The following is a 26,450-nucleotide window of genomic DNA, read 5'->3' as shown; positions in this document are numbered from 1 at the left end:
TGGTACTAGAAAAACCTCTATAGAATAAATTTCTCCCTTTATTACTTTCAGAGGTACCTTTATAAATTGGGAGAGAGGACAGTTGTTCTATAAAGAATACATAAAGAGGCTCTAAGAGTCCAGTCAGAGGAGATAAGAGTTAATTAGGACACAGCATGGAAATTATTCCAGAAGCTTCACTGCATTATCACTAAGAGGTAGCATTTCCCCAAAATATCACCTTTCGGTAGTTCTGTAGTTCAAGAACCCCACTTTGTGACAACATACACGGTAAGACAATAAGCATTGACATTTACTCCTCCTCACAGGGCGGGAAGGCGACAGAATGAGACGTGACTGGAGGAGGCGCGCGATGCACTTCCCGCACTTTCTCCTCACACTGCCCTCCCCGCAGTCTACACTAGACAGGGCCATAGCGCGTGAGGCGCGAGTAGGAATAAAGCTAGTGCTGACGTCATATAATTGGCAGGCTGGATGGTCCAATGGTGGGTCCGGTTTTCTCTGCCCTCCTCCACAGAGGCTCTGGTGTAAAAGAGACGCGACCCTGAGAGGTGACGTACTAGTAGCTAAGGTATACATGTACCAGGGCTCATCCAGAAAGCTGCGTCCTCCACGTCTAAGCCAAGGGATGTACAACTAAATGTGCCATGATAGCATTTATATATAACATTGTGAGGAAAAATCTTTAGTAAAGTGCTATACAGCCCCCATGTACACTACAAGTATATAAATACAATGGGGGAATTCCCTCTACACCACAAAGAGGGAGGTGTTTGGCACAACAAGTCCCTGTCCGCACCTCACCTGCTACAATTGTGCGTATAGTTGTAATGGACAGCAGACTACACTCTGTATAATGACGGGGTCCCCAAAGAAGCTGAATAGCGATGGGTCCCCAAAGAAGCTGAATAGCGATGGGGACACATGGTGGCACAGGCCCACAGTAAATTTATTTTATTAATTGGGTTATTTGGTAAATTAATTAATTGAAATATTGGTCAAGAATAGTGGTTTAATGTATATTTTATCTCCCCCTATTTTTATGAGGTGATTTTCTTGATGGTTCTTACCTGTTCGAGGTTCAAGCAGAGATCAGCTATGCAGGTCATGAGCAGCTTCTAGAAGATTCTGTGTATTCTGGCTGGCAGCCTATTCATCAGCTGATTGGACAGCTGTTTTCATGTCATCTTCAAGATTTTCTGCCTGGTAACCGGAGTGACAGATGGCTGGACAGCTGTTGAAATCGGCCAGTAATTTTTTGCATAGTCCAGCAGTTAGTTCTAGTTTGACTAGTGCAAATGTGAATGTATGGCGGCGTTCACACTACCGCTGGTGTCCATTTTAAAGAAAACAAACGGACACCTATCATAACGGACATTAACGGACACTAACTGATGCTAACTGATGTTAATGTGTCCGTTTTTTTAACTGATCCATTTAATGGATCAGTTAAAAAAACCGGACAGATTAGTATCAGTTACGCTAGGTTCACACCTGCGTTCGGGTCTCAGTTCTGTGGTTTCCGTCTTCTGCATGCAAGAATACGGAAACCACAGACCGGGTCCGGCCGTGAGTGGCGGTGAGCGTTTTATGCTCTCCGCCGCAAAACTGTTTTTTTAAATCCGGACACAGAGTACTGCATGTCTGACTCTGTGTCTGGATTAAAAAACCCGGTTTCGCGGCGGAGAGCATAAAACGCTCACCGCTGCACACGGCCGGACAGCTTTCTCACCCATTCAAATGAATGGCTGACAAAGAGTCCTGCAGGTTTCCGTCTCCTGCTCTGTTTTGTGCAGGTAATGGAAACCTGCAGAATGGAGACCGGGCGCGGATGTGAATGAGCCCTTAGCATCAGTTAGTGTCCGTTTTTTTATACTGTCCGTTTTTTCTTTTTTGCTGTTCATACTTTCTGAGCATGTGCAGAAAATAAACGGACAGAAAATAACGGACTGTAAGGGGGCGTTCACACTACCGTCAGTGTCCGACAGGTAGTGTCCGCTCCTAGTGTCAGTTCAAAATCTCACATGGACATTAGGAGCGGACACTAGATGTGTCCGTGACACTTGTCATTCATTTAAATGGCGATCGGATGTGTTCTTTTGCACTCTGTGCCTGTCCTTCACTGTCCGCTTGTAAAGATGTCCGACTTTTCAAGGGGACAGAAAGACCCGACATGTAGGGTTCCCTCCTAATGTCCATGCCAGATTTTGAACGGACACTAGGAGCGGACACTACCTATCGGACACTGTCGGTAGTGTGAACGCCCCCTAACTGATGGCCATCAGTTACTGTCCGTTATATGTCCGTTGCCCATAGACCTCAATGTTAAAAAAAAAAAAACGGACACTTTCTGTCCATTTTTTCAAACGGACGAAAAAATCCTGCATGTGTGATTTCTCTGTCCACTTGAAAAAATGGACACGGTTGTTAACGGACCCTTAAGGTCACAAACGGACAACAGATGAAATCCCATTGAAATGAATAGAAATTGTAACGGACACAGCTAGTGTCCGTTGCTAAAATCTTGAATGGACAGTAGCAACGGACACTGCAATCGGACACCAACGGTAGTGTGAATGCCCCCTTAGTATGTTGAATCCAGTTCTTGAGAAAGGTGTTGGTGTTTCTGAAGTTTGTTTAAAAGAGGCAATGGCATGTGAAATATCTCCATTAGGTTTTCATTTGTCATTGTGAATAAAGGAGCGTATATATGGAAGTTAGAATTTATTGATTTGCTTTCTTTGTTACCATCAGCAAAGGAACAGTTAGTACGTGTTGATAAAAAAGATGACAATCGTGAGGATGAGAAGAGGCGTGGTGCACCTACGTCATTTAATAATTGGATTCAAGCTTTTTGCATTTATGCATCTGTTTTAGGAGAAAAATTTCCACAGTTTTGCTCAGGCCTATTTCAACATGTGGATATTATTTTAGAAGCCTATAAGAACTTGGTACAACTACGATGAGCTTTTCCGTCAAAAGTTAGGTGTGTATCCCACGCTGAAATGGGGTGTTAAAGATGTGGGTCTGTGGCTCAATCTTATGTTACCACAGCGTTCTGTTCAGTCTAGGCAGGCAAACCCTACCCAGTCAGGATTGAGAAAAGGGGTTTGTTTTGCCTACAATGAAACGAACTGTAAGGGCTAGTTCACACGTGAGTATAAGGGGAGGTTTTTGACAGCGGATTTCGCGTCCAAAACCTCCCCTTAATGGTGGTCTATGGAGACCGCCGGGCTTCTGTTCTCCGCTAGCGGCGAGCTGCTGCTAGCGGAGAAAAGAAAGGACATGTCCTTTCTTCAGGCGGAAGCCGCGCGGCTTCCGCCCCCGGCAGCTCCCTCCTATGTCGGCTCATTCATTTGAGCCGACAGCAGAGGGTTAAGCCGCGACAGCGATGGTCGCGGCGGGCGGGTTTTGACAAGAGAGAGACGCGGCTCGCCGCGTCTCTCTCTGTGTCAAAACCCGCGCGGGCAGTTCACGTGTGAACTAGCCCTAAGTGGTTTCAAAGCTGCCGATATCAGCATGAATGCTCCTTCTGCGGAGGAGCTCATCCGATGTCCAAATGTTACAAAAAGAATGCACAGTCTGCCCAGCAGCAGCCAGGAGCTAAAGAATTGGTGTCAAAAAGCATGGACGCCGGTGAAGTTGCAAAGCATGCGTCCATGGTTAGAAGCATTCCCAAACAGGGACATAGCTAATTTGCTAATTTCAGGTTTTCAGGACGGTTTTTTCGTTCCTGAGTTTAAGGGCACTGGTTGTAGTTGGGTAGAGAATCTTAAGTCTATTAATCTGCACAAAGAAGTAGCTAGGGAAAAAATTCAAAAGGAACTGCCATTGGGTAGAATAGCAGGGCCTTTTTGACCCGCCATTTAATAATTTTAGGCTTTCCCCCTTGGGTATCGTCCCTAAGAAAGAGCCTGGGGAATTCCGATTCACTGAACGATGAAATTGATAAAAAAGACTTATCAGTTGTATATGCATCCTTTGATAATGCGGTGTCTACACTTAGACAAGCGGGTCATAGAGTTTGGTTAGCAAAAGCCGACATTAAAAGTGCATTTCGGTTGTTGCCAATTATCCCCTCTGGTTTTAATTCTTTAGGTTTTCAATTTGACGGTTTCTTTTACTTTGATAGATGTCTACCTATGGGTTTTACTATGTCCTGTAAATATTTTGAAATGTTTTCTAGTTTTTTGCAGTGGGTTATTGAATCAGAGATGGGTCAAGGGTATGTAATTCATTATTTAGATGATTTTTTATTTGTTAGTGAGGCTAGTTCTATGGCTTGTAAGTTATTAGATACGTTTTTGGAAATTTGTGAGTTGTTTGGAGTTCCAGTTGCATCAGAGAAAACTGTTGTACCATGTCATTCATTGGAGTTTTTAGGAATAGTTATTGATGCTGAAAAAATGGAGTTCAAGTTGCCGTTTGATAAGGTTAATAGAATGAGAATGTTAATAGTTCAGATGTTAGCTAGAGCAAAGGTTACATTGAGAGAGTTACAATAATTACTAGGTTTGTTAACCACTTCAGTACCGGGCCAATTTGTGCTCCAGGACCAGACACATTTTAGGTTTATTATGTATGTGCGGTTTTGAGGTCTGTAACATTTTTCTCGTATGTCTCAGTCAACTAATTTTTGCGTCTTTTTTCGGGGACACATAGGGCTTTATTTTTATGTTATCTTTATTTTCGAATGTGTTTTAATTTTTTTTATATCCAGGAAAATATAAACAAAATAGGAGGGAAATTGTGTCTGGTTTTCAATTTTTTTTTTTTTTAATTTAATAACACAAAGTGTCACTGAAAAACTTTATAATATAGTTTTTCCTCTCCGTTACGGTAATTTTTATTTTGTATGGTGTCGTCGGGGGTGGGGCTATAACCTTTAATAACGGCGTTTTATTAGCGTATTATTTATTTATTTTTTATTATTATTTTATTTACATTTTTTAAAAACTTTTTTATTATATTTTTATTTTTTATTTTTTTTTCAGATTGTGTCCCCATAAGGTAATAAGAGACCTTTGGGGACATCTGATCACTTATTTTTTTGTACTGGAGGCTGATTTCTCCTATAACTGGGGCTGCTACATTTAGCCTCAGATACAGGAGGAATACAGCCTCCTGCACGTTGTGTATATACAGCTTAGTGAGCTGATCTGAGTCCTGTAGGACCCAGCAGCTCTGGTAAGACTCTGCTCCCGGTAGATCACGTGTCCGCCGGGTCAGAGGGCAGCTGAATTATGGCAGCGTCCATAGCTGTGTATACAGCGCTCATTGAGCACTGTATACACAGCGATGGAGAAGGCAGGGGAGGTAATAAATCTGCCCTGTCTTCTCTCTGGGAGCTCCGGCTGAAGTTACAGCCGGCTCCCAGTGAAAGCAGCTGCACGATCTCCGTGCAGCTGCTGTGTTCTGGTGGACGTACAGGTACGTCCTGGCAGAACTAGGCAACCACTTCCCGGACGTATATAGTCTATGGGCGGTCCAGAAGTGGTTAAATTTTGCAGGAAGGGTCATACCTATGGGTAGGGTATTCTCTAAACGACTTTATTTTGCAACAAGGGGCCTTTCATCGCCTAATTCGCATATTCGATTGACAAGTTTTTTGAAGGAAGATTTGGGAATATGGTTGGAGTTTTTAGGTAAATTTAATGGGGCGAGCTGTTGGCAATCAGATTTTATTACTAATGATGCATTGTGTTTATTGACAGATGCATCAGGTAGTGTTGGGTATGGGGTGTATTCATATATATATATATATATATATATATATATATGTTCGTATACATGGATTGCGGCAGGCATGACGCATAATATAGTTTTGATTGAATTATTTCCAGTGGATGTATCTATAGTGATTTGGGGATCTTATTTTCAAAATAGAAGAATTTTATTGAGTTCTGACAATAAAGGGGTGGTTTTTTCAATTAACACTTTGTCATCAAAACCGGACCCTGTTGTGAGATTTCTAGACATTTAGTGCCCTGCTGCATGCGTTTGAATATTTGGATTAAGGTGCAGTCCATTCCGGGTAAGAATAACCTCTTAGCGGATTCACTCTCTCGTTCACAGTGGGAGAACTTTTTCACATTGGCACCCGCAGCGGAGAGGGTAGGTATCCCTTGCCCGAAACATTTGTGGGATGTCATATGGGATTAGTCGCCGATTGTTTGAAAGCATCGGTTTCCCACAGAACATGGGCAGGTTATGCATCAGCCTGGTGAGACTGGGTTTCGTTTTGTGAAACTATTCAGGTGGATAGACTATCATCTGATGTGGGAGTTGTTCTCATGTTTGTTTGTGAGTTGATGCAGAGAGGTTTGTCACATTCGTCAATATGTAAGCTAATTTCTGGAATTTCCTTTTTCTATAAAGTATTGGGGCAAAAAATGTTTGCTTCATCTTTCCTGATTAAGCAGGTGCTGAAAGGTTACCGCAGGTCGGCGGTTCAACAGGTAAGGAGAATGCCTATTTCAACCGGATTACTCGAAAAATTGTGGTATGTATTGGATCAGATATGTGCAAACAGTTTTGAATGTTGCTTGTTTTGTACATCTTTTGTATTAGTTTCTTTGCAGCATTGAGAGTGGGTGAATTAGTGGCAGAGAATAATGTTAGTAAATCTCCCTTGGATGTATCAGACGTTCAATTGACGAATGAATGCTTGTTGTTAAAGGTAAGAAGATCCAAGACGGATCAATTAAACTGTTGGGTCTTGTGCCACCATGTAGTAACAGCCAGTATAAAGCCAACATGGTGGAACAAAATATCAGATTCACATTCATTTCAATAGAACGTTAATATTTTGGTAGCTGAAAAAAAAAACAACGTAGAAAAGTAAGGGTATGTTGACATGGAGTTTTTTGCAGGCAGATTTGGACGCGGAGTTTGCCTCAAAATCCGCCTGCAAAACCGCCGTCCATTCATTTCAATGGGAGTCTAGCAGTGTTTTTCCCGTTAGCGATTTTTTTTCAGCTAGCGGGAAAAAAATCAAGGGTACGTTCACACGGCAGAAACCTTTTCCTGATTAGGCCCGAATGAATGGACCTAATCAGGAGTGAGTCTCAAGCCGCAGATGCCACAGCTGACTCGGAATCTGCGGAAAGATAGGGCATATTGGGGTTTTTTGGGAGGCGGTTTTGCAGGCAGATTTTGTGGAAAACTCTAGAACTTCTTTGAAAACACTGCGGAAAAAGCCCTGATGCTTTTCTGCAGCATTTTTCGGCAGTGTCTTTTTATGTGGAGCTTTAGCCTTAGGCCCCTTGCAAATAACAGTGTGCTATTTAAGTGTGAAATCTGTGTTTTTTTCCCAGATAGTACTCTGACCCATTCATTTGTTATGGGTCCAAGCACACTGCCATGTATTCCACGGATCAGCATGCAGACTAAGGCCGGATTCAGGCTGAGGCCCCATGTTGCGGAAACACAGCTTTTTTGGCTGCAGATTTTGCTGCGTTTTTTTGAGCCAAAGCCGAGAATGGCTACAAATGGAAAGGGAAATATATAGGAAGTTCTTTTACTTCTCCCTTCTGCTCAATCCACTCCTGGCTTTGGCTCAAAAAACAGCAACAAAATCTGCAACAAAAAAAGCTGCATTTCCGTAACGTGGGGCTTCAGCCTCACACGGGGTTTTTGGTCTGTAACCTGAAGCGGAGGCCTCTTCAGGTTCTGGCCCAAAATACGGGTAGCTGAGTACACCGGTATTCAGTCGCGCACTCCGCTCCGGATTAGGCCCAAATGAATGGGCCTAGTCGGGAGGAGGGAGTGTCTTCAGGCGGATTCGCGAGGCAACTCCGCCTGAAGAATGAGCATGTCCTTTTTTTTTTTCCGTTAGCCGGAACAAACGGCTCTCGAAAAAAAGAACTGATTTCAATGGGAGCCGTCTTCTTGGTCAGGATTTTGAGGCGGGTCATGATGAGCTATCTTTTTTTTTTTTTAAATGTAGATTGTGAGCCCCACATAGAGCTCACAGTGTACATTTTTCCCTATCAGTATGTCTTTTTGGAATGGAAATCCATGCAAACACGGGGAGAACATGCAAACTCCTTGCAGATGGTTTAATGCCCTTGGTGGGATTTGAACACCAGGACTCCAGCGCTGCAAGGCTGCAGTGCTAACCACTGAGCCACCGTGTGGCTCCTGTGATGAGCTATCTTTGTCACACAAAACAAAGTTATTTGACCTTTGTAATGTACATTGGCGACTAGTTTTATAATTTTATATTTTGTTCACTTTCACTCATGTTTAAATTTAGTTTTTTTAAGTTTTGCTTTTTTTGAAAAGTAAAACCCCTTCTTGTAATATTTTTATTTCCATCACAACTTTCCAAGACCCATAACTTTTATTATTAAATCATTTTTTGTCAAAGGAATTGTGCAAGGGCTTACTTTTGCGGGAAGACCTGACTTTATTGATTTATTCTGGGTAGCATAATGCTTTCTGATTGTTTTTATAACTTTTTTTTTGGGTCAGACAGCCAGTTCTGTCATTTTTTTTAGATTTTTTTCATGCCGTTCAGTGTGCCAATGAAAAATTATGCTTGTTGATGCTCATAGGAGGGAGCCCCCCTCCCTCCAAAACACCTTAAGGGAGCCTTCACACGGAGTAACGCCGGGCTCAATGTGTACTTATTTTTACAGCCGTAGAAAAGCGACGGTCACGTTTACGTCGCGTTTACGCGGAGTTTTTTACTATGAGCGTATACACGGCGTTTACAGCCGCGTTTTTGCTGGCGTAAAAAAACGTGAGCAAAAACCATGGCCGTAGACACCGCGTATACGCTCATAGTAAAAAAACGCCGCGTAAACGTGACCCTCGCTTTTCTATGGCAGTAAAAAGAAGCACACATTGAGCGTTACTCCGTGTGAAGGCTCCCTAAGGCCGGGCCCCAAATGGCATAAATGCCTCAGTTTGGCCACGGTGGAAAAACCACAGCAAAACCCGCAGCTTTTAAAGTCACTGCACAGTTGATCGGATTTGCTGGGAATGCTGTATATTACAGTACCTGCAATGTGGATGGTATTCTGGCTAATCTCATCCACACATTGCAAAAAAATACACTCAGCGGAAATGTTGCAATTTCCAAAAATGTTGCGGTTTTGGAAATTGCAGCATATTAATTATACCTATGGAAACACTGGTGGTTTCCTTATAGGTTTAAAGGGGTTCTATCAGCCAAATCATGCTGATAGAGCCCCACATATGCGTGAATAGCCTTTAAAAAGGCTATTCAGGCACCGTAAAAGTTATATTAAACTACCCCCCTCGTTTTAAAATAAAACCCTAAAAAAGAATGTGATCTACTTACGCATCGTGCACTGTGGGTGGGCATTCAGGGTGCACTGTCTTCTTCATCCACGCCTCTTCTTCCTCCAACGTCCTCCGGTCCCGTCCTCCTCCGGCGCTCGCGAGCGGACACTGATATAAAAAAAATGGCCTGGACGCCTGCGCAGTAGCCGTAGTAGAAGCCGCATGCTACTGCGCAAGCGCTCAGGCCATTTTTTTATATCAGTGCCCGCTCGCGAGCGCCGGAGGAAGACGGGACCGGAGGACATCGCAGGAAGAGGAGGCGTGGATGAAGAAGAAGACAGCGCACCCTGAATGCCTGCCCAGCATGCACGATCCGTAACTAGATAATATTCTTTTTTAGGGTATTATTTTAAAACGGGGGGGGGGGTAGTTTAATATAACTTTTACGGTGCCTGAATAGCCTTTTTAAAAGCTATTCACACATATGTGGGGCTCTATCAGCATGATTTTGCTGATAGAGCCCCTTTAATGGAAGCAAAAAGTCTTCAGAGGAAACCTCTGTGGACTTTCTATGAAAAACTCTGTGGGAGAAACTGCGATGCATTGCCGCCACGTTATTACCTGCAGTACTTTTTGCTGCTGCCCAATATGTGAGACCTTAGCCTCAACCGTAACTAAACTTTCAGACAACTTATCTGGCAATATTTCTGTCTTTAATAAATTTTGTAATTTACTTTATTAACACATTTTGGATCCTTTTTGTGAAATCCTGGATCTCTTTTTTCTTCCTATTTTTTTCTTTAAGAAGAGCTGTTTTATATGCAGATGCTTAAAGGGTTACGATCATTGGATACCCTTTTTTCTTTGGTATGCAAATGAGTTCTCTCGCAGCACTAGGGGCGTCCCCAATGCTGCGAGAGAAGTCTCCAGCGATGCCTTTATCTTCTTCTTGAACGCCCTCTTCTAGGCCTCGTGCAGAGCCGACTGCGCATTCCAGCGGCCACAAGAAAATGGCCGCTTACTAAGTAAGCTGTGTAAGCAGCCAGTAACCCGGTGAACCCAGTAACCCCGTGTGAACCTAGCCATACCCGCCTCAAAACCCTGACCAAAAAGACTCAGGTCTTTTTTCCGGGAGCCATTTCTTCCGGCTTCTGGAAAAAAAGCGAGGTGCTCATTCTTCAGGCCTAGTCGCCTTGCGATTCAGCCTGAAGACACACCCTCCTCCGGACTTGGCCCATTCATTGGGCCTAATCTGGAGCAGAGTGTGCGGCTGGATGCCGGTGCAGTGCATCGCTTTCAGTCATGGCTACCCAAAAAACCCTGTGTGAACTTACCATTAAATGGTTTGCCAATCCCACATGTTAGGAGCAGGTGCCTGGCTGTGATGACACAGAAGAGTACCTGCTTCTTAGAGTGTAGGACACCTGGCATTATTCTGCCACAGTTGACATCAGATCCGCCCATCAAATATTTATGGTCTATTATAAGGACAAATCATTATAAACCCTTTAATAATTTTGGGTGGTCCAAGTGCCAAATTTCTCTGTCATCAAGAGAATGGCATATATTTCAATTATAATTTATTCCAGCTTTCAGGTACAGATTATACTAAATGTATCAGCCTATTGCCACTGGAAGCCTTGCCACTCCATTCACTCTCAGCCATACTGTGCCCACTTTTAGTAAAAACTGTGCAATATATGGAAAGAAAAATGCCAAAAAGTTAGCGAAAATGCAGAAAAAAATTCCCCCTCTGTAAGGATCTGAAGAGGACGGGCACTAGTAATCATGGGGGTCTCCACACTCCTCCTTCAGTACTCTCCTGGGAAAGCATGATGTCCCATCAGTAGAACTGCATCTGACTTTCTCATCTGTAGTATATTTTTCAGATAAAATATAGGCGCATGCACTTAATATGCCAAAAATAATGATTTTTATGATATTACAAAAATATATTATTTTACATTTTTGATATTTTTACGTTTTAATAGTGTAATAAACGGTTATGCAGCATGTAGAAATGGAGGTTTTGGTAAGCCAGAGGGTGGAGGTCTGCTTTCATGCAGAAAAGCTGTAAAAACAGTGAATGTCTGTATAGGGAACTAATTGCTTCATGTGCATGACATAAATGCTACAGATGAGGGATAAATATGTCCAATGGGCGTATCTCATCGCAAGTCATGGAAGTAATTACTCTGAAACCGCTACAGAGTCCAAGGAGCAAGACAGGAAAACAAGTGTAGCTGTATTCGGCAAGCTGTGGGGCAAAGATTTTTTTAAAGAGGACCTGGCACCATCTTAAAGAGTGTGAAATACCACATTAACTTTGTTCTTTTTGATCCTGGTTCCATGGCCGCTTGTCTTTTTTTTCAAAGGTTCCTTAAATACTCCATTATCCACATTCAAATTATTGAATAGATATGTAAATCAGCTAATAAATGGACAACTAATAGGTCCTAGCTAGAGATGAGCGAGCAGTATTCCTTCGAATATCGAATCCTATTATAGTCTATGGGAAAAAATGGGAATGTTGTTCCGGTTTCCATGGAAACCAAAGTTCGACACCTTGGATCCTCCAAGTTCCGGAAGTAGCAGGATGAGGAGCACGAGGAGGTTTTTGCATTGAATTCAATGGAATTTTCCTGCGTGGTATTCGACCGATACGAGTATTCGATCGAATAGTAGTATTCGATCGAATACTACTCGCTCATCTCTAGTCCTAGCCCTCCACTGTCAGATAGGAGTGAAATTTCCCTGCTCTGATACTGATCAATGAAAAGAATCTGTTACCAAGTGACCTCACTCCACTGTGGTTATAATGCCACACACAACTCACCACGCATCTACAAACACCCCTCAAAATACATTTTTTCTACACCTGACTGACTGCATTTCTAATAAGCAATAACAGTATGTTATTAGACACAACCAGTTCCCTTCAAAATCTGCAGTACCCCTCAGACATGAGTGATCTTTCAGACAAAAGATTTTCCTCTGAGTATGTGACAACCCATCACAAATCTCTAAGTGTGTGATTACTCCTGAAACACAAGTTCGGCTCAATCCCCACGTTGCAGAAAGGCAGCTTTTTTTGTTGCAGATTTTGTTGTGGTTTTTTGAACCAAAGCCAGTAGTGGATTGAGCAGAAGGGAGAAGTATCCGAACTCCCTATATATTTCCCATTCCTTTTGTAGCCATTCTTGACTTTGGCTCAAAAAAATGCAACAAATAAAGCTGCGTTTCCACAACTTGGGGTCTTAGCTTAATTCTCCTCTAAGGGTCCATTCACATGGAGTGACGCGAGGCGTTTTTTGTGCTTATTTTGTGCTTATTTTTACGGCCGTAAAAAGACGTTTCCATTGAGTTCTATAGTAAAATACGCCTGTATTTTTACGTCCGTAATTTTACGTCCGTAAAATAACGGACGTAAAATTACGGATGCAAAAATACAGGCGTATTTTACTATAGAACTCAATGGAAACGTCTTTTTACGACTGTAAAAATAAGCACAAAAAACGCCTCGCGTTACTCCGTGTGAATGGACCCTAAAAGGGTCCATTCACACGGAGGAAAATGGTGAGGCATTTGGTCTGGAATTTTCCATGCTGAAAAAACACTTACCATTGATTTCAATGGGTGCCGCTAGCTTTTTTTTTCACTAGTGGAAATCAATGGGAGGCTTTTTTTCAGCATGGAAAATTCCACACCAAATTCCTCACCATTTTCCTCCGTGTGAATGCACCCTATCTCTTTAGCCTCATGCACAAGCCTGAGTGTCCAGTCTGAGACCCTTCTGACTTCTATTCTATTGGTCTTGTTCCTATAGTTATAGGCCATGACCAATAAAATATTGAAATGGAACAGATAATCACGAGCCATGGGCTGCATACTTGGTTTGGTGCATGAGGCCTAAGACACAATAAATTCTGTCATGTTATGTTAATTATACTAATTGCACCATTGTGTTTGCAATGTATAACCTCATCTACAATGTACCATTAAAGACCAGAATTCATATTGCTCTCATATTTCCACACATGACTGTGTGTAATTCTCTCAGTCGGCTTATATGCCATTTGTACTAATTTGAACGTCAATACTTAGAGCGGATTGCGCTGACACCCTTCAGACACGGATAGTTCTCTACCAGTTATGCAGTGGTAGACACAAACTCTAGGTATACAGTAATCACTCTGACACAAGCAATTCTTCAAGTATGTATTGCTCACGAGCAATTCTTCTTCAATTGTTCAGTAACTTCTCAGACACTTGTGATGTTCCTACAAGTAGGTATTAACCACTCAGATTCATGTACTTGAAAGATAATTGCTTGTATTTGAGGGTTATCACATACTTAGAGGTGAATTGCTCATGTCTGAAGAGTTATTGCACGCTAGGAAGAAAATTTCCCATGTCTGAAGGGTCATAATATATTTGGTAGACAATTGCTTATATCTAGGGGGTAATTGTATACTTGGCTGAAAATTGCTTCTGTCTGAGGAGGTATTGCACACTTGGAGGATAACCGCTCTCCTCTCATTGTGGCTTTTTTTTCCTGGTTAATGGCTGGTGGTTTCACAGGTTTAAGGCACAGCCAGCCCAACAATGTAGCAGCCACATGTGTCCAAGGCCTTGTCCCGTGACCTCAATAGATGCAGATTTCAGTTCATAAGTCTTAGGCCTTATGGACACAGCTGAGCTATTTTTCACAGACCTAATGTCGATGAAAAATGCCTGTGTCTATCTGTGCAAGTCCATGGATGGCACTTACTATCATGGCAATACATAATGCCTATGCAACAGATGTTTTCGAAACAGTTATGCATGGCCATTATAGAACCCATGATTTTCATTGGGTCTTTTCTTATGTCACTATCTGTGTCCATTTTGATGGATAAAGATAGTGCATGTCAGTTTTTTGTCAAAACAGAGTTTCATAAATAAGCCCCTAGTTATACCTAAGTGTATTGTCAATTTTTTACAGATCCGTTGCAAAGCTTGACAAACAACTGTAACCAAGAAGTACAGATGGATGACATATGGGTATAAAAGACTGACAGACAAAACACAGATGCAGAATGGACATTGATAAAGATGAAAGCAGTTACCGAAGTCAAAATTGATGACAGATGCCCTTTGAAAGGTAAATTGAGTGAAGGTGTAATTGTAATGAGATCTACTATCCTATTATGTAAGGCATTTCTTCTCTTGAGCACTTTCTAAGTGGCTTCGGAAGCAGCAAGTTGTGGCAACCATGTTTAGTGGCTAAAGAACCATAGGGTCCTGTTCTCTGATCAGCTATGTCTTTGGCTTGTTATTTTTCCCCATATCAAAGGGGATGTCCCTACACACTGATCCCATTTCTTTATAGGTATAATTGAAGCAGAAAGTCTGTGGAGGAAACTTCCCCCGAGCTTCTGTGCAGTGATAGGTGTATGTATATACCGAAGTCCTTCAATCCAGGGGATAAGGGGGGAAAGGATCTTGAAAACTTTGCTAGACTCATAAACTAATGTGTCTTTTGTATTTTTCAGCACTCCTAGTTTCCAGAGGGCAGACCTAGCCAGGTTGTTATACCAAGCATAGTCGCTGAACAAATGCACAGCACTGTGCCTGGTAAGTAGAGATGTGGCTGCAGTGCTCACGTGAATGCTGCGCTCTCTTCAAACAGCTGGTCTCCCAGAGGCCCAGGTGATAGATCCCTGCCGATCCTAAGGATAAGTTATCAATCAATAAGTTCCAGAAAACCCCTTTAATAGCCTACAATTATATACTAAGTGTAGCATTGTTATAGCATTAGCTGATGCTAAAATAAGTGTCGTGCATTACTGTCTGGTAGTTTTGGCAATGGATATTCATAGTGTCCCTTATTTAATCATACAGTACAGAACAGAACATTCACTTGCAGCTGAAGCTTTGTTCTCCGTGTCTAATTGCTAGCCACATCTGCTGACCACATGTGGCTTCTCTTCAACTCTGCCACAGGTGTGTCAAATGCAGAGGATTCTGGGTACTGGCGTGCAAATGAGAACATTTTGTACAGTGCAGCTTCCAGTGATTGTGATTTTTGCCAAGAACTATTAATTAAAAGTATGAACACGGCTTTGAAATTTATTGATGTTGTTAGAAAAAGCCCATATGTATTACTCACAGGTAGCAACGTGATACTAAACTTTTAAAGCTATATTTTGTAGCTGGGGTTATGGACACTTCTTCATTTTAATTGATTGAGTGTTATTACATCAGTGCTGGAGAAAGATCATGCAGTGACTCTAACCATTTCTATTTATGTAGTAAAGGTGCAGATGTAACATATACTGTACTAACCACACCGATATTCCAAAATCATGGGTGTTCATATGGGTGGCTGTAACAGACTCCTCTGGAAGGCTTTCCTCAAGAGACTGGCGTGTGTCTTTAAGTATTCATGCCCATGTAGATCAGCCAGCACAAAAAGTCACTTGATGTTAAATAATAGCAAATCATCAATTTGTGGTTATTTTCTGCCACTTTAGTTGCATTGGGGATTTGATGAATGCCCTCCCAATGTCTTTATTTATGGAGCTCAATTTGTGTACAGGGATACAGACCTGAGGTCAGAGGCCTACAAGTTTCAAAGCCTGCGCCGGAAGAAGACACTGGAAGATGACATTCCTGGCGAAGATGGAGGCGGCGCTGGAGAGTTTTCTGGCAGCATTGGGGACGCCCCCAGTGCTGTTTGAGCGCTGGGGCCTGCTGCAAGGGAACTCATTTGCATACCAGCGAAAACCGGTATTTCAAGCGAACGGCGGCCCGGGTAAGATTTCTAAAGGTAGGAGACGAATAGCCTTTCTTAAGGCTATTCCTACATGGTAGGGAGAAAAAATGTGTTTAAATGATAGGATCCCTTTAATTATGATCTATTATGAACTGGTAATTATTGATATTGTATAATTAATAAGATGCATGGCTTGTTGCATTTTTACTTTCATTGACTGACTTTTCTTCCCTAAATTGCTTCTCTCTGATCATGGCTGTCAGATTTGGAGTCAAGTTGTGGAAAATTAGAGTCGAAGTTGGTGGTTTGGCCTTCCAACTCCACAGCCCTGGCTGCAATGCATTGGGGCTAACCACTGAACCGCTGTGCAGCCTGTAATTACAACCATAATTAAGTAAAAATCATATTTACAGTACATTGTCATTTTATATCGCCTGATATAATTATTCCTTCATCCTTTTTTCAGCAAGTTGAGTGTAATAATCTAAATGGAACTAGCCTACAGAGAAACAATAAGTGTGTACAGTATTTCTCATTTATTCCTCTCTTTCCTTAAAGGGGTTGTCCAGGAAAAAAATTGGACAACCCATTTAATTTATAAATCTGCTGGGAGCAGTGGAAAAAAAAATCATACACACCTTTCCACGATGCTCCAATGTCTTCCAACGTGGTCCCATCTTCTCAGTCCAGTGTATACCTGTGTCGGAAGTCCCAGCCACAAGTGACCACTGAGGCCAATCAAATGACTCAGCAGGTACAGGTGAGTATGATATTTTTATTATTTTTTTTTCACCACCCCTGCACATTTGAAAAAAGAAAAAAATGTCTGAAGAACCTCTTTAAATTACTGACATAAATACAATTCACCCATGGGTCTAGGTTCAGGGAAATCACCATTCTGCTAGATCGACAAATTGTGGTGGAGTCCCAACTGTATCAGTATTACATGGAAGACCATTCTAATAGTGACCAACTGTATGCAGAACTTCGAGGGGTTACACAAAAGAAGGGTCGCGCCAAAGCTGCAAATGGTTGACTTCATCTTGTATTTTTACACATCTGTATTACGAGTATGTATCACTGTAGCATATGCCAAAGGTGGGGGTGGTCACTTCAGATGGCTGCATCTCTGTTTTTCACTCCTAGAAAAATGGTTTTATTATAACATGAAAGCTGAGACTGCAGTACTAGCTATAAAATATAAACTACATAGAATCACCACAATATATTTACAGACACATATGCAGAATAAATTAACCAAAATATAAATGTATTTTATTAATCAAAGAAAATTTTTTAAAAACAAATATACAAAAAGGCGGAGGTCATGGTATTACCCACATATATCAGCACAAATTTTTATATTGATATATGTGGGTTATACCACGACCTCCGCCTTTTTGTATATTTGTTTTTATCTTAAGTTTATGTGTGTCTGTAAATATATTGCGGTGATTCTATGTAGGTTTATGGTTGTTTTGGGGGAATTGGTTGCAATTTTGAATAATGGTAGTAATAAGAAGAGATTATGTAGGTTTGCTAGCTATAAAATAACATGAGATATCACTCAGTTCATGCTGTATATAAAAATCACATTCTTGACTGTTTTTAACTTTTTTCTTTTTTTCTTATAGCTAGTAATGCAATCGTGGTAGTATTGGCAGGAGTGGCACTATTACTGAGTGGATAAAAGGCCATCACATTTATGGAAATCGCAGTATGTCAGTTATACCTATAGGGAAACCACTGGTGTTTCTGTAGGTATAATTAACATGATGTGATTTTCAGAAATGTGACGGTTTTGGAAATCGTAGCATTTCCACTGCGTGTATTTTTCCACAGTGTTTAAATGGGATTCGCAGGGACTGTAAAATGCAGTGGTATATGCCACATGGAGCCCAAGCCAGAAGGAGATACAGCATACAAAACCTTTTGCTTCCAGCTCCATATAGTTTATAGTACAGTTGTCAGAAGTGGCCCTGGATAACTGATCTGTGCAGGGGCTGACTTTTGTCCCTTTTACCAATTAGATATTCTTAGCCTTTCCTAAGGATAGGTCATAAATAAAAAGTCCTGGTTAATCCCTTTAAGACTAAGGCCCCCATGTGGCATTCCACAGTAAATTAAGCCCTGTGGGGAAAAAAATGTGACAGCAACGCTTCACGTTTTTTTCCCGCAGCGCTTTGCACAGAAAGTTTGCAGAAGTTTCATCTGTGGAAATCGCCAGCGTTTCCGTAGGCATAATAAACATGCTGCACGTATTGTACCGCAAAGTGCGGAAGGGATTCATTAGAATTCCATCCACTTTGCTGTGACTGTAAAATGCTGCTCGCAAACTGTGGCGTTTACACCACATGGTGCCCCAGCCTAAGGGTCAACCAGTTTGTTATCCCTAACTACAAGAATAGCACAATGTTTTCTACTAGATAGTCAAAAGTCACTATATTAGCTAACATGGTCAAAAAGATTTCTGGGTTTCTGTGGGAGCTCCTGACATCTTCTGTATTTGTTTGCATGGTGTTAGCTTTCTACTATGTAGTTTCATGCGTACCTTCTACACTACCTCCCTGTCACTGCTCTCCCTCCTCTGTCAATCCGTTACACCACCCCTTCCTGTCTCCCTATCTAAGCTATCCCGCCAACTACTAGCATCCTTCCCCCTGTCTCCATAGCTAAGCTATCCTGCCCACTATTAAGATTCTCCCTCCCTCACATCGCACCATACTGACCTATCTTTGACTTTGGGAGACAGCTCCTCCTTTCTCCTTCACTGTGCACAGGCAGGAGTCACTGCACACAGACTGGAAGTACCTGTGAGGCCTGCGCAGTAGAGATGGAGTGCTGCTGTATCAGACAGGTACTTATCCAGGATGGGTTCCACATAGAGAAGAGCAGTTGCAGCCGGTTTTTTTTGTGCAATCAGTGCTCATACACATTTACAACATAGTAGGGCTTGGTCACAGAAAAATGTTATTTGGGATTTGTACCCACTTTCATTGAAAAAAATCATGAAAGGAAAAACCGTCTTTTAAGCATTACACATGAAAAACTCTTTTCTTACCAGTGGCACCAAATAGTTCTTTACTCATGTTTTGCAAGTGTCAGAAATATAGCATAGCAAAGAATCTCTTCCTACACAATCACTATTATCCTGTTTTCAGAAGAGGCAGATACTGCTCAGCTGTCAAGTTTTCCAAAACAATAGGAGAGAAATATCCTCTTATATTTTGGGCCAGTTACATTGAATGAAGGAACATTTCACTGCCCACCCTGACCCACTTCCAGATTAATTAGGATTCCTTGTTTCTGAGAGCATTATTTGGCTTGAAAATGTTGGAGAGCTGCTGGCAAGAACACAGTAAGTACTGGCCTCCTGAGATTAACCCTGATATTGCTGGAAGATAGCCCTGTGATATTTTTCACCAAATAAGCAGAGTAAGACCAACATTTACTAATAGAGTCAGACAGTGTAAACCTAAATCAGTTATTCAGGGAACCAAAACATCCAGCAACTAGAGGCAGACAGGTCCCCCTCCAGCTACCTGCACGGTTTAATGCTCCCTCCAGTTGTCCCCAGTTTAATGTCCCCCCCTCCATTTCTCTACCAGTTTCATATCCCCCTTCATCTGCCCCGTTTCATGTTCCACCCCCTCTATCTCTGCCCCCAGTATAACATTCCCCCTCCATCTCTGCCCCCAGTATAACATTCCCCCTCCATATCTGCCCCCAGTATAACATTCCCCCTCCATCTCTGCCCCCAGTATAACATTCCCCCTCCATATCTGCCCCCAGTATAACATTCCCCTTCCATCTCTGCCTCTAGGTTACTGAGACACAGACACACACGTCTCCATCTTCTTGCACTGTCCTGCCGGCACTAAGACATGCCTCCCTAGACACGCCTCCCTAGACAAGCTATGCGGGCCGGACTGAATCAGTCAGGGGGCCTGATATGACCCGCGGGCCGTACATTGCCGAGGTCTGGTGTAGACTGTTTAGACATCGAGTTTTAACACAACAGGGCGTAAAAGTTACTAGCTACTTTTGGGTAGTATACTTCGTGGTGAGCGTTCGTTAACTGATAGACCTGCCTCTATGACACACAAACACATTTTGCCTAGTTGACAGAGTTTTATAGGTGGTGAATCATTGGACTATCAGAGGCAGAATGGTCATTTTGATGAATTGATTGACATCCGTTGACAAACACAAGTAGCTCCTACAGTTCCTTGTGCACCACCCAGACACAGGTGGCACTTTCATTATACACCCCTGTCTCTGCCCAAATTTCCGGGAGCTTAGCAGATGTAAATTTGGTGTTATAGCGCCCATTACATGTCCTGCCGTTGACAGAAAGCCACTATCTTCATTTGCAGTGGTGTCATGAATGAGGAACCTGGTCTGCTATGAACTGGACCCAGGTTATCTTTAGCAACGAATCCAGGTTCTGTTTGGGATCCAACAGTGGTTGGCTTAGATTATGGAGGTCTTGTGGTGGTCGCTTCAATCCTGTCTTTCCTTTGAAACAACATACTGCTGGTGTGATGATCTGGGGAGACATGTCACCCCTAGTAGCGATAACGAGGGACATAAAGGGCTAGTTCACACAGATTTTTTTGCAGGCGGATTTTGGTGCAAAATTCGCCTGCAAAAACAGCTCCCAATGACTTTAATGGGAGCCGCTCAGTTCTCTTTTCCTCTAGTTAGTGGGAAAAAAGAAGCGAGATGCCCTATCTTGCTGCAGATTCCGTGGCTCGAGACACGCTCCTGTTTAAGCCCATTCATTCGGGCCTAATCAGTAGCGGGATGCTGTGACGAAATTCCAATGCACTACATCGGCATCCCGTCCCGGCTAGCCACGCGGAAGTTTGCACAGCAGAAACCATTTTCCACTAAGTGAACATACCCTAACAGCTCATCAATATGTACAGGACATCCTGCGGTCAAATGTGTCACCTCTCATGTCAGGCCACTATTACTGTATTATTACAATAGGTAGCAGCCGATAATTTAATCACCTGTCCAATCTCCTGCTCAGGCTGGCCTCCAATGCCATCTCTAGGCAGCGCTGCATCTACGTCACAATGCTGAAGAACACTAGGATGTTACATACACTGTCCTGGCATTCTTCAGCATCTAGTATAGCGCACCCTGGATGTGGCAGCAGAGCCAGCCTGGACATGAACATGGACAGGTGAGTAAATTATCGGCTGCTACCTATTGCAATAATATAATAGGTAGCTGCCTAACATATATTAAAAAAAGGGGAACCATATATGCTGGAAGGGTCTAAAAAGGGGTCATTTACTATGGAGGTCAAATAAAGGGGTTCATATACTGTGGGGGGCCACTGTGGAGTTTTATACTATGTGAGGCCACTATGAATCATTACACTATATGAGGCCACTATGGATACTGTGTGGGAACCACTGTAGAGCATTATATTGTGTGGGGCCACTGTAAAGTATTATACTATATGAGACCACTATGGAGCATTATACTATGTGGGGACCACTGTGGAGCATTTTAAACTTTGTGGAGAGCAGCAGGGAACATTATATATACTGTGTGGGGATCACAGGACAGGAAAATGTAAGATACATCTGGGAGGAGGGGTCCCACAAATTTTGGCGGTATGGGACCCCAAAATTTCTGATGGCAGAATAGAATAAAAGGCAGAATACAATGCTAAAAGGCAGAATAGAATTAAGAATACGAGATATTGGTGCTGTTTGTTTCAGCTGACAGCTGAGCTGTGAGGAACGGCCCCCACTGACAGTACTCTAACATAGCCCTGTACTGTCAGAGGGAGCAATCCTTACTTCCCAGCGATGACACTGAGCTGTGAGGAATTCCCTCCCCTCCCCCAGTACAAGTCTATGGACGAGTACTGTCAGGAGGGGTGTTCCTAAGAGCGTAACTACCTAACTATACTGTCAAGAACGCTCTTCTGATAGTGGACAGAGATCAGTGTAGAAACTAACAGCACTGATATCTCCAACCCCAGAGCACATAATGGGAAAGCCAACAGTGCGCGGAATTCAGCGCACTGTCGGCTTTCTAGCAGTATATGAAAACCACATGTGCATGAGGACATGACAGGTCCTCTTCAAGCAGTGCAACCTTTTTGAGTAAGTCTAAAATTTTTGTTTTACATCTAGATGTGCTAAAATAGGTGAATTTGTAACCACAATACAGTAGTAAATCTGTCCCCATGTGCTCAGGAATACTGTACATAAAAGTCTTTCTTGTCAGTCTCTCTTGACAAGCTACTGCACACATCTGGTGTTTTCACCTTGCAAGGCCAGTGTCACAATGCAGGTGGCCTGGGGACAGTTTCAAAAAGTCACATGGAATTAGGAAATATGCACTTGGAAAAATAGGAGTCCTTAATACTTGGATAACTAAAATTCATTCAGTCTGGTGCCTGCTGTTAGTCATTGTGTTGACTTGTGTCTCTCCTTTCCTGTGGGTCTCCAGAGGAAGTGGCAAGTACAGGAGGAACAGCTCCTTTTTGGAAATGATGCACCACAAATACCTTTATTCACAATTCTTTATGTCATAAGAGTTGGACATACTTTAGATTTTATGGGAGATGAGTCAGAACGGTAATGTGTGGATTATAATGTGGTAAAAAATAAAGGTTAATGAGCTTTTCTCCACAAATGACATTTACTGTATAGTAATCACTGAGGTCACCACTAAGCATCAGAACTGGGATGTCTAGTTCTTTGCACCTTGTGGAGAATTGGCAATATGTGATAATTCAGCATATACCTTTTTACTTTAGTATATATGTCATAAATGCGCACTTTTGACCTACGGAATGTTCACTCTGAAACGCTAGGGTAACACAGTGGCTTTGGTTCTTACATGCAGCTAAAGATTGCTATATTGCCCTTTAGAATCACATCTAATTTAAGTAAGGCTGGGTCACATCTGCGCCTTGCTCACCATTCGGGGATTCCTTCCCCCATTCCACTTGAAAAATGTAGAGAGAAAAGTCCTGCAAGCAGAACTTTTCTCTTCACATTTTACAGGCGGAATCCTGACGGACCCCATTATAGTCTATGACAGGGGTGGGCAATTAATTTTCCCATGGGGCTGCATAAGAAATTGTAACTATTCTAGAGGGCTATGCGCGCCGTGGCAAATTTAGCTCCACCCGCTTCTATGTTGACTCCGCCCATTCTCAATCATCTTTCCATGTGCCCCCACAAAGTATAATCCTCCTACAGTCACCCGTACATTATATGCCCCCCACATTATAATGTTCCCTTCCAACTGCCCCACAGTATTAAGTCCCTCTCCTGGTGCCCCAGTTTAAACTGGCGTAAACTAGAGGGTACATGAAACTGGGGCAGCTGGAGGGGGACATTAGCAGTGGGGGTAGTTGGAAGGGGGCAATAAATTAATGGCAGATAAAGTGGGACATTAAACTGGGGGCAACTAGAGGGGGACATTAAACTTGGGCAGTTGCAAGCAGACATTAAACCGTAGAGGTAGTTGGAGGTTGACATTAAACTGGGGGCAACTAGAGGCAGACAGGTCCCCCTCCAGCTACTGCCACAGTTTAATGCCCCTCCAGTTGTCCCCAGTTTAATGTCCCCCCAGTTTAAGTGCCCCCCTTCATCTATCCCCAATTTCATGTACTTCCCTCCATTTCTTCCCCAGTTTCATATCCCCCTCCATCTCTCCCCCAGTTTCATGTCCCCCCTCCATCTGCCCCCAGTTTCATGTTCCCGCTCCATCTCTGCCCCAGTATAACATTCCCCTTCCATCTCTGCCCCTAGGTTACTGAGAGACACACAGACACAGACATACACACACACAGACACACACTCTCCACCCTGCATCTCACCCCCCCTCCCCTCTCAGTACCTTAGAACACACACCACACATGTCTCCATCTTCTTGCACTGTCCTGCCAGCACTATGACATGCCTCCCTAGTCACGTGATGTCTGACGTCACACAGGTCCTCTCAGTACAGTAGTACAAGCTTTCCCCGATCACTCCCGGCTGTTATAAGAGCGGGGGTGATTGGAGGAAAGGTTTCTTAAGTAAAACACTAAAGGGACATGCAGGGAGCTGCGCGGGACTGCAGGACAGGAGTATAAAAGCGGTACTTTCCCACTAAATGCGGGACACTTGGGAGCTATGCTTTTATCCCACAAGCTACGTGGGCCAGACAGAATCAATCAGAGGGCCAGATATGGCCCACGGGCCGTACATTGCTCACGTCTGGTCTATGGGGTCTGTGTGAGTAATTATTTTTTAAGCGGATTGGATTTCCGTTTCACCTACCGTTAATAAGATCACATTGCTACTCCGATGTTGCTTTAAAACTCAATTCGAAAAAATAAAATATTTTTTTGTGACTGAGTCACAGTTGGGGCAAACACTAACTCCTCATTCACATCTGCATTTGGTAATCTGTTTAGGGAGTCCGCCGGAATACCAAACACATTGGCAAGTGGTGTGTGCAGTAAAAGCACACGGACCCCATAGACTATAATGGGGTCCTTGTGCTGTCCGCGCGGTGTCCACACAGAACATGCGAACAGAAAAGTACTTTGTGATCTATCTTTATGTTTGCATGATTCGTGCGAGCAGCATACGGAGAGCACACGGACCCCATTATAGTCTATGTGGTCCGTGTGCTTTCACAGCACACTGTTTGGTATTCTGTTCGGGGTGTCCCTATGCGGACTCCCTGAACAGATTACCAAACGCAGATGTGAACAAGGGGTAAGCTGTAGTGTAACCCCATACACTAAAATGAGTTGCAACGCAACACACCTGTCCTGGACAAAGTCACTGCATAGCCCTAGCCTTAAATCGTACCTCCTGCTATAAATCAATTTTCATAAATAAATAGTTCTGGCGAAAATAAGAAACTTTGCAATGTATCTTTATTAAAGAAATGTACTGTATTCTTCTCTGCTTTTAAGGCAGCTACTTTCTCCATATTAGTCTATGAAGAGAGGAGGGGGATTGAAAAGACACTCAAATAATTACTGCCCAAGTATATGTTCCAGTCCCTTATTATTCTGTGAAGAGATGAACCTGTTCTAAGTGCCACAAATTTAATCTGCTGTATATGATGTAAGACACAGCTACTTGCAGAATATTGTTCTGAGTGAAATCCATCTGAGAGCTCCATTGCAAGCCCTTCTTATTTCTCTACTGATTGCTGTCCTGAATGATCTTCTAAACTGATATATCACCAAATCAAACATGAACTTTGGTCTGGTCATAAATCAGTTCAGATGATTTTTCAGGCGAAGTCAGAGAAGGGGTTGTGAGATAGCAAGTCACCCTGCATTTACACAACTGAGTTTCATCCGTGTTTGTGCTAAATTTACCAGCTTGAACATAATGCCTCCCAGCGACATACTGTCCTATACTGATTGTAGCAGAAAGAAGTCCTCATGTCACGGACTGCATTGAGTACTTTTATGGTACGCACACACATAGGAATTTGCTGCCGATTTGGAGGCAGATTCTGCAGGATGCTGAAAAAATAAGTGTCCTGCTTGATCTTGCTGCGGATTCCGCAGCGCAAGACTCCCTGTTGATTAGGCCCATTCATCAGCAGCAGAAAGCCGTGACAGAATGCCGAAAACAGAATACTGAGAGTGAGGAAGTTCAAGCTATTTGCATATAGATTGCACTACTTTTTTGACTCCTTGCTCTACCTTTTTCAGTCATTTAAGTCTTTCAACAACATATGCCATTTTTCACTTCCAGTTATTTTATTATTTGTTTTATTTTATGTATTTTAGAGTTGGAAAAAAATCTTTTAGGCTAAAGCCCCATTGGGTGGAAAAGCAGCGCTAAAATTGCTGCGGGAAGACCGCAACGTAAACGCATTGCGGTTCTTCCTACAGTGCTTTCAATAGAAAGTTCACAAAGTTTTCCTCCGCTGACTTTCTGTTACAATTATATCAATAGGAAAGCCGCCAGCGTTTCCATAGATATAATCAACATGCTGCGATTTTCAAAACCGCAATGATTTTGGAAATCACAGCGTGTCTGCGCTGCGATTTTTTTCCGCAAACTGGGCATGGGATTCACATGAATCCCATCCACTTTGTAAGTACTGTAAAACGCCATGATTTTCTGCCATGGCTAAATCACTGCGTTTTTTTTGTTGCGCTTTTTTGAGCTAAAGCCAGGAGTGGATTAAGCAAAAGGGAGATGTATAAGAACTTCCTATATATTTCCCATCCCTTTTGAAGCCATTCTCGGCTTTGGCTCAAAAAACCACAACAAAAACTGCAACAACAAAAGCTGTGTTTCCGCAACGTGGGGCCTTAGCCTAAAGCTGCTTTTTTTGTTGCAGTGATTCGAAGAGAAGAGTATAAGAGTTTTCTCTATATTTTTCATTCCATTTATAACCACTTTTGGTTTTGCTTGAAAACTGCAGCAAAATCTGC

The sequence above is a fragment of the Leptodactylus fuscus genome, chromosome 6 (genome assembly GCF_031893055.1).
Source record: "Leptodactylus fuscus isolate aLepFus1 chromosome 6, aLepFus1.hap2, whole genome shotgun sequence".
In the NCBI taxonomy this organism is placed as follows: domain Eukaryota; kingdom Metazoa; phylum Chordata; class Amphibia; order Anura; family Leptodactylidae; genus Leptodactylus; species Leptodactylus fuscus.
This window is presented reverse-complemented; position numbering follows the sequence as displayed.